Raw genomic sequence first — 7350 nt, 5'->3', positions numbered from 1 at the left:
CCAATCAAAAACTTGAACATTTAAACATCTTAATCATTATTATAGTAAATGTTATAGAAGATACCCTTCAGAAATTATACACAAATTTTGTGTTCGATAGTGTCTAAAATATTAGAAAAGGAATTTTTTTAGAAAAAAAAAATAAGATGAAATGCAAATGCGGATTTCTCACTAATGCAACACAGGTCTTTACTTACTGATAATATTTCAGTAACTACTTTAAACTATGTTTGATATGAAGTATCATCATAGAAGCATGGTTATTAGTGCGTTCGTTGCGGCGTTTATGAAGTTATTTTGAGTAATTGAAAATCGTTGGCCTAGAGTGTTTATATGGGTTATAGTATGATTACGTTTTGGCCATTCATGTCCCCGCTATTTTATTTGTTTATATTCGTGTATTTAACTGTTATAAACACTCTTTTTTATACCAGAAACTGCAGGTGATAACGATCCCTAGAGAAACATCATCTTAAAGTGGGTTGTCTCACCAGCCAATTGAGAATTTCGAAGATGCTTTGCTAAACCCAAAACTTCCAGCCAATGAAAGGGGGCTATAGAAACGTTGGGTAAGGTGTAGTCCTCTCATTGGTCAAAGCAATTCTTTTCCTTGCTTTGAAAGCAGTGTTCCCAAATTTAGCATAATTCTGCCTCAGATTCTGATTTGCATTTTTCTGACAACAGCCAGTAGGAGGGACTTGCTGAGTACCAATCAAATGTCTGAGCGATTGCATCAGTTTCTGGTAGAACTGTCCATTCTGCTGCAGCAGCACTTACCTCTCAGTAACACAGTTCTTTCTGATATCTGTTCTGTTCTTGATCATGATGAAATTATGCGTGGGAATAGTATGTCTGTTTCAAATACGAAAGGAAAGGAGTACTGTGGTCAGGGAATCTAGGCTTTTGTAACTTTTCGAAAAATTGTTTGCAGATTGGGAAGTCTTCTAAGCTGAAAGGCCATTGTGTATTTCCTAAAAATTTATTTTTCAGATATCTGTGAAATTAAACGTACTTGTGATTCGGAATCATATTTTAATTTTGTTAAGGTGCTGAAGAGGGTAGGAGGCCGGATGTGAACCTCTGGACTCTCTCAAACGACCTCTTGCAGACCTTTTCGATCTCAGGTAATGTGTCAATGAGCCAATAATCTCTATTTATTGAGCTGTAAATCGGAAATTGAAAAGTGCCATGAGTGCAATTTACAATATAGATTATTATCAAATAATAGACTATCAAAATCGATTTCTAAAAATCCGTGAAAAAATAGGATTTAGTGAGGCAGATGAACAAAAGTTGGATGATGAATGGAGATTACTAATCCTAAATGATGATGCACAGATTATTCTCTCACAGAATGCTATTGGCACTGAAACCTTTTGGTCAGAAATGTCACACAGGGATTTTAAATACCCACTAGCCTCCAACCTTGCTAAAGCATTATTAACCATACCAGTATCTAATGCATACTGTAAGAGGATATTTTCTAAAGTTAACTTGAGAAAAACTGATAGTAGAAATAGACTCAAGAACAGTCCCTTGCCAATGAAATTGTAAGTGGGGAGGGCATCAAACAGTGGGTGTGTTAAATTTGGGCCTTCGGAAGATATTAAATCAATGAATAAGAATATATATCCTCGGTGGCATTGATAAATAGTCACCTTAACAAACTGAAGAAATTTCATTTTTAGTTTGAGAAAAGTTTAAGCCTGAAACCCGAATTTAATCGGTAATATTGATTATCAAAAATTGTTTCAACTTCCTTGACAGAAATCATCTGACTTTCGAAATTGTTTAAGTTTTTCAATACATTAAAGTACGAGTTTTCTATCAACGTGTTAAATAACATATATCGTTATTTTAATATATCATTCAGCTTATTATGTTTGGGTAATAATGAATTGACAACTTGACATAATGCTAGCATAATTTGATATTACATTTAGCACACTTCGGATAGATTTAGCATATTTTCACAGCAGTGCTAGCACTTTTTTGTCCTGATGATCTGGGAACACTGTTTTCTGTTTGGAAGACTCAGTGTAGTTCTGAACACGAAGGAGAGTGGAGTTTTATAAACAAGTGCTAACGAACGAAGACAATTCCTTGTTAAGTACAAGTCATTTCATTTCTGTTTTTCCAAGGGGGCTACCCTTGGCTTTATAAGTATTAAGGTTTGAATAACCTTTGGATATTCAATGGTTATACGAAAGGAAAGGAGTACTGTGGTCAGGGAATCTAGACTTCTGTAACTTTTCGAAAATTGTTTGTAGATTGGCAAGTCCTTCGAAGCCGAAAGGCCATTGCATATTTCCTAAAAATTAACGTTACAAATATCAGTGAAATTGAACGTACTTGTGATTCGGAGTCTTCTTGTAATTTTGGTAAGGTGCTGAAGAGGGCAAGAGGCCTGATGTGAACCTCTGGACCCTTGCAGACATTTTCGATCTCAGGTAATGTGTCAGTGAGCCACTGATCTCGATTTATTGAGCTGTAAATCAGAAATTGAAAAGTGTCATAAGTGCAATTTAAATAAAAATCATAATCAAAGAATAAAATATCAAAATCGATTTCTAAGAATCCGTGAAAAATTATGATTTGTGGCTTGTTTCTCCATTTGGGTATCATTTGTAATCAACGACTAAGTACTTGCCTGAATACATATCACGAACTCGTAACTGAATAATTTACATCATTACCGTTTGCATAAGAGAGGAACAACCGTGATCGCATTTGAACTGCTTGCTTACTGAAAAATGGACGACGGCTTTTAGGGGACCCAACTTGCACTTCGCAAATCATTCATAGGTATGGCCATTAATCACATATACCAGGCTTTATAATCTTTGTCAAACAGGGTCATGAAAAACACCTAAGGACGCACAATATTATGTCAAAATATTGTACCATTTTCTCTGTGGGTGGGTTCCGTGTTCGCTGGGTGATAAATATGGGAAACTTACACACGCAACGAACCCAGCAGACACATTAAACAAACGAATTTTTCATTTGCATAGCTCTGTATCTTTTATTAGAAATAAAGTTTCGCCATTAGCCTTTCTTTTAGCCGTTTGCAACTTCATCTGGCAGCTGGAGGCCTCAGCCACGCCCACCAGTCATTTCATTGTCCGGGAATCTTAAGCAGGATTCCCTCTCGATTATAACAGATAATAATAGTCAGGACTTAGTACGCGTCTCTCTCTCTCTCTCTCTCTCTCTCTCTCTCTCTCTCTCTCTCTCTCTCTCTTAGTTTATGTGGGCTGTGACCAATGCAGTCGAATAATTTTGAGAGCTAATTTATGTCACAGTTTGGTAATGAGACGATAGAACATATTTTTGGGGAAACTGCAGAGTCAGGTGCATCCTTGAGCTTGTTTTTGATTGATGGTATTAAGTGAACTAAGAGTAGGGAGTGGGAGAAACTGGTGGGTTATGCACGCACTGAATAAGGCAGCTAGCAAAATGGAAATTATCGGGTGATAGAATTTGAACGCTTCTTTAGGAAGATCATCCAGCCGGGCGATTTATTATTGGGTAAGTTGTTTATGGCATCGCCGATGTTACCTGGTGTAATACGATCGGGCAAATGAAACAATGTTATCAGTAAGGAGGTTAACTACTACCCTTCGGGAGTCTTGATCGTTTATACAAGTCAGGATAGCGCTGAAGTGATCGCCCCAAGTTCTTGCGACGGCTTCGTAGCCGACGACTTCTCCTACTCCCTGTGATAGCTTCTTAGTTTTGGGATTTAGGGATTGAATGTCATTCCAAAGACGAGGGTAATCGCCAAATTCTAATTTTCTAGACATTGCATCTGCTCTTAGTTCCTTTTCATTTAGTCTGCAGTGCTTGAGGGCAAGTTTGAACTGCGTTCTCGCTTGTTTCATTAGCAATACAAATTGACCTTCCTTCGGGCTACCATCTTGCCTCCACAGTAAAAACATTGCTCGTGAGTGTGTAAACTACGGATCTTTAACCAAGTCATTCCAGCCAGGTATGCTACGAGAGTTGCCTTGACGAAATCTAAAGGTATACCTGATGGAGGCAAGCAAAGCGGATATTATATTCGAATAGCATTCTTTACGATCTCTCCTGCGGTGGCCATTTCTGCATTTTGGGTTAGTGAAAAGTAAGTCGTCTGCCGGTTGAACTATTGACAGTAACTTATTTTCCGTGGTCACCCTAAATGATCTGGTTTTCTGGTGGTTTTTACAGTCTCAGTTAACAGCAGGTAGGCGACCAGTTAGGGGTTTCACGGTAGGGAGGGATATGGTATTAATGACACCTGTAAGGAGATGTGATCGTAGCCTACTACAAGATCAAAGCGAATATTGCAGGTCACATTTGATTCATGACGGTGCCGAGACGTGATGCAGTGGTCCAGCCAGGAGGTTGTAACCGAGTCTGTTTTGTCTTGTACATAAGTATAGGAAGAGGAAGGGAGGAGCATTACATTGCTAACTTAGAGAGCGTGCTTTTGACAGAAGCGAGGAAGTTCGTCATAAAATTGTTTTGTGGGATGAGAATTAAGGTCCCCTATTATGCAAATATGGCCAGCAGAGAATCGTGAATAATGCTGTGTAACTCACCTAGGATCATGCAGTGTTGATCAAAATTATTGTTATTTTCCAGGGGCATATAAACATTAACTATTCGGATCTAAGAGTTCCTTTCTGTTACTTGAAGACCCAGCAATCTATCACTCCTATAGGTCATCACATTTTCGCTATATTGTCTAAAGATTTGTGCCACAGGAAAGATAGGCCCCCCTCTAGGGCGACCGGTTACGATGTGATCTGTAACTTGCATCGATGAGGTCGAGAAAGCTCTGAAGTTTTCATGTGCTGGCTCGTAGGTGACAAGGTCACGTGGCCAGAGGAGCGTTTCTTGCCGTGCAATGATGCCTTTGAAGTCTTTGCAGAACATGTTTAGGAGGGGAATGTTCCGCTTGAGGCCAAAAATATTCCATGAACTTATATCAATTGTATCCGTGGCTACTCACGAAGTTGGGATATGAATGAATTGATCATTTGGATGGATGGGAGGTTGGCGGGGGGGCGCTGTCACTCGTGGTGAAAGGTTGTCTGGCACTTGCAGTAAAAGGTGAGCCTGTCCCCATACAACTGCAACTTCCTGCAAGGGGTGTCAGTAAGTACCCTTTCTGAGGGTTGGCTCCGGATTAGGTTATATCTTGAGACTTTATTAGGACCGAAATTCTCGCCTTAAGAACATCGAGGTGTTGAAATAGGCAGGTAACCCTGTAAGCCACTTTGTTTAATTTTGCATAGGAGATCGTGGAAGATAAGAAAATTATATCATGCAATCAAACATTACATCCTTCCATTTAGGCTTTACCGATCGAAAATTAACAAAAATATTTGCACGTCGGGCATGATGTGACTGACACTCGTAACTGGGGTGTCATTTGGAGTTTCTATGGTATCTGATTTTGTTAAGAAGAGCTCTCCTTATTTCGTTCAAGTTTAAAAAGGCAAAACTGTAAATTTTGGTGCTAATTAAGTCTTTAGCCTATATATATTGTTTTTGGTAAGGGTCATGGAGGTAAATTTGTGATTCCTGGGGCACTAAAACACTGAACAAGAAAATGTAATGCGGAATTTGGTAATGGATTGTTAAAAACGAAGTCGTATTGAGTGAATACAAGTGAATGTGTTTATTGGTACATTCCAGTCAACGGTATTACAAGTCAATTGGATGAGAAAGTGGGGAGGTAAGAATTTGGATTGTTAGTTAGAATATAGGCCAGTAAAATGTATTAGTTTTACTTTTAATTGTTTAACAAACTGCTTTAATTTTGATAACTGGATTTACTGTCTGTACCTGGTTGGTTCAAAGATATGATACAGAATTATTTTTTTTTTACCAGAAAGTGCTGGGATATTAGCTGTCTTGGCATGGTTGCTAATTAGTTTAACCAGTGTTAAGTTTCGATATCATACCATTGAAAACAAGTAAAAATGAGCCGAAGTTTATAATCGGCGCATTTTAAACTCAGCCATATAATGGTTTTTGAAACTCAGCCACGGCCCATGAAACTCTCTGCCACGGCCCGGTGGTGGCCTGTGTTTTCGGTATTAATAGCGGTGCCAGACGGACGGTCATGGCTAACTTTAACTTTAAACAAAATAAAAACAACTGAAGCCAGAGGGTTGCAATTAGGTATTAGGTATGTTGGTTTTGATGATTGCAGAGTCTCAGTAGTTTTTAAGATCTGAGGGCGGACAGAAAAGATGCGGACGGATAGACAAAGCCATCGCAATGGTTTTCTTTTACAGAAAACTAAAAAGTGCATAAAAGACAGATAATTACTGCTGCCGTGCGGGTTTACCGCATAGTTAGGGTGCCATGATAAGCATGGTGTATCAAGTTTTTTCTGTGATTAAACGTTGAAGTTTTTTGTATAATTGGGGACACTGAAGTTGTATAAGTAACTCCTTTTGCGTTAGTTTTACCACTTTGACAAATACTTTCATATAGGCCTAGATTGAGCACACTTGTGTTATGAATCGTGTCGCTTATGTAGATAGAACGTCACGCTGATAGTTTCAGGAATTGTTGAGAGTTTAGATGCCTTAAATATTCTCAAGTACCGATTCTCGCTTGTGGCCTTATATTCGTCCATTTCTCAGCCAGTTATATATATATATATATATATATATATATATATATATATATATATATATATATATATATATATATATATATATATATATATATATATATATATATATATATATATTTATATAATTTGGGAGATTTAGGTCAAGAGTGAGGGAAACTGTCTTTGTCAAGACTTTTTTTTCCGCCGTGCCGGTTGTCCAGTTAAGGAAATTCCTCATGAGAAAGTCAGTGACTTGTTGGGTGAATGTTTGATAAGTAACATAAGTTTTTTTATCTTAACATGAATTGTTGTATTATATTATATATGATTTCATCGAATACCTGAAGTAAACGCAGCAAAATCCACTCATTCTATATTAAAAAAAATCATTCAAAAGAATTTAATGACGAAAACGACATACTGCCTACCATTGTAGTAGAATTTTGTCGATGTACTCAGATTTTGACCAGTTAGGTAAATTCCAGATCATTGTCAGATTATTGTCACTTAAAATGGACATGGCTGAGGGGAATTTAAGTGTGTGTGTGTTTGTTACACGACACCAGTGACATGTTACGGAGAGGAAAATTTAGAACCAGTGCTAAGGTGACAGTTCATAGCGACTCGGTTCTTTGCTACATCACATTTAATGATTTTCTTTGCCCCGAAGCTAAATTATATAAATTCAAATTCGAATTCAAATCTTTATTCATATGCGGTTACATATAATT

Source organism: Macrobrachium rosenbergii, chromosome 54, assembly GCF_040412425.1.
Source record: "Macrobrachium rosenbergii isolate ZJJX-2024 chromosome 54, ASM4041242v1, whole genome shotgun sequence".
NCBI lineage: Eukaryota > Metazoa > Arthropoda > Malacostraca > Decapoda > Palaemonidae > Macrobrachium > Macrobrachium rosenbergii.
This window is presented reverse-complemented; position numbering follows the sequence as displayed.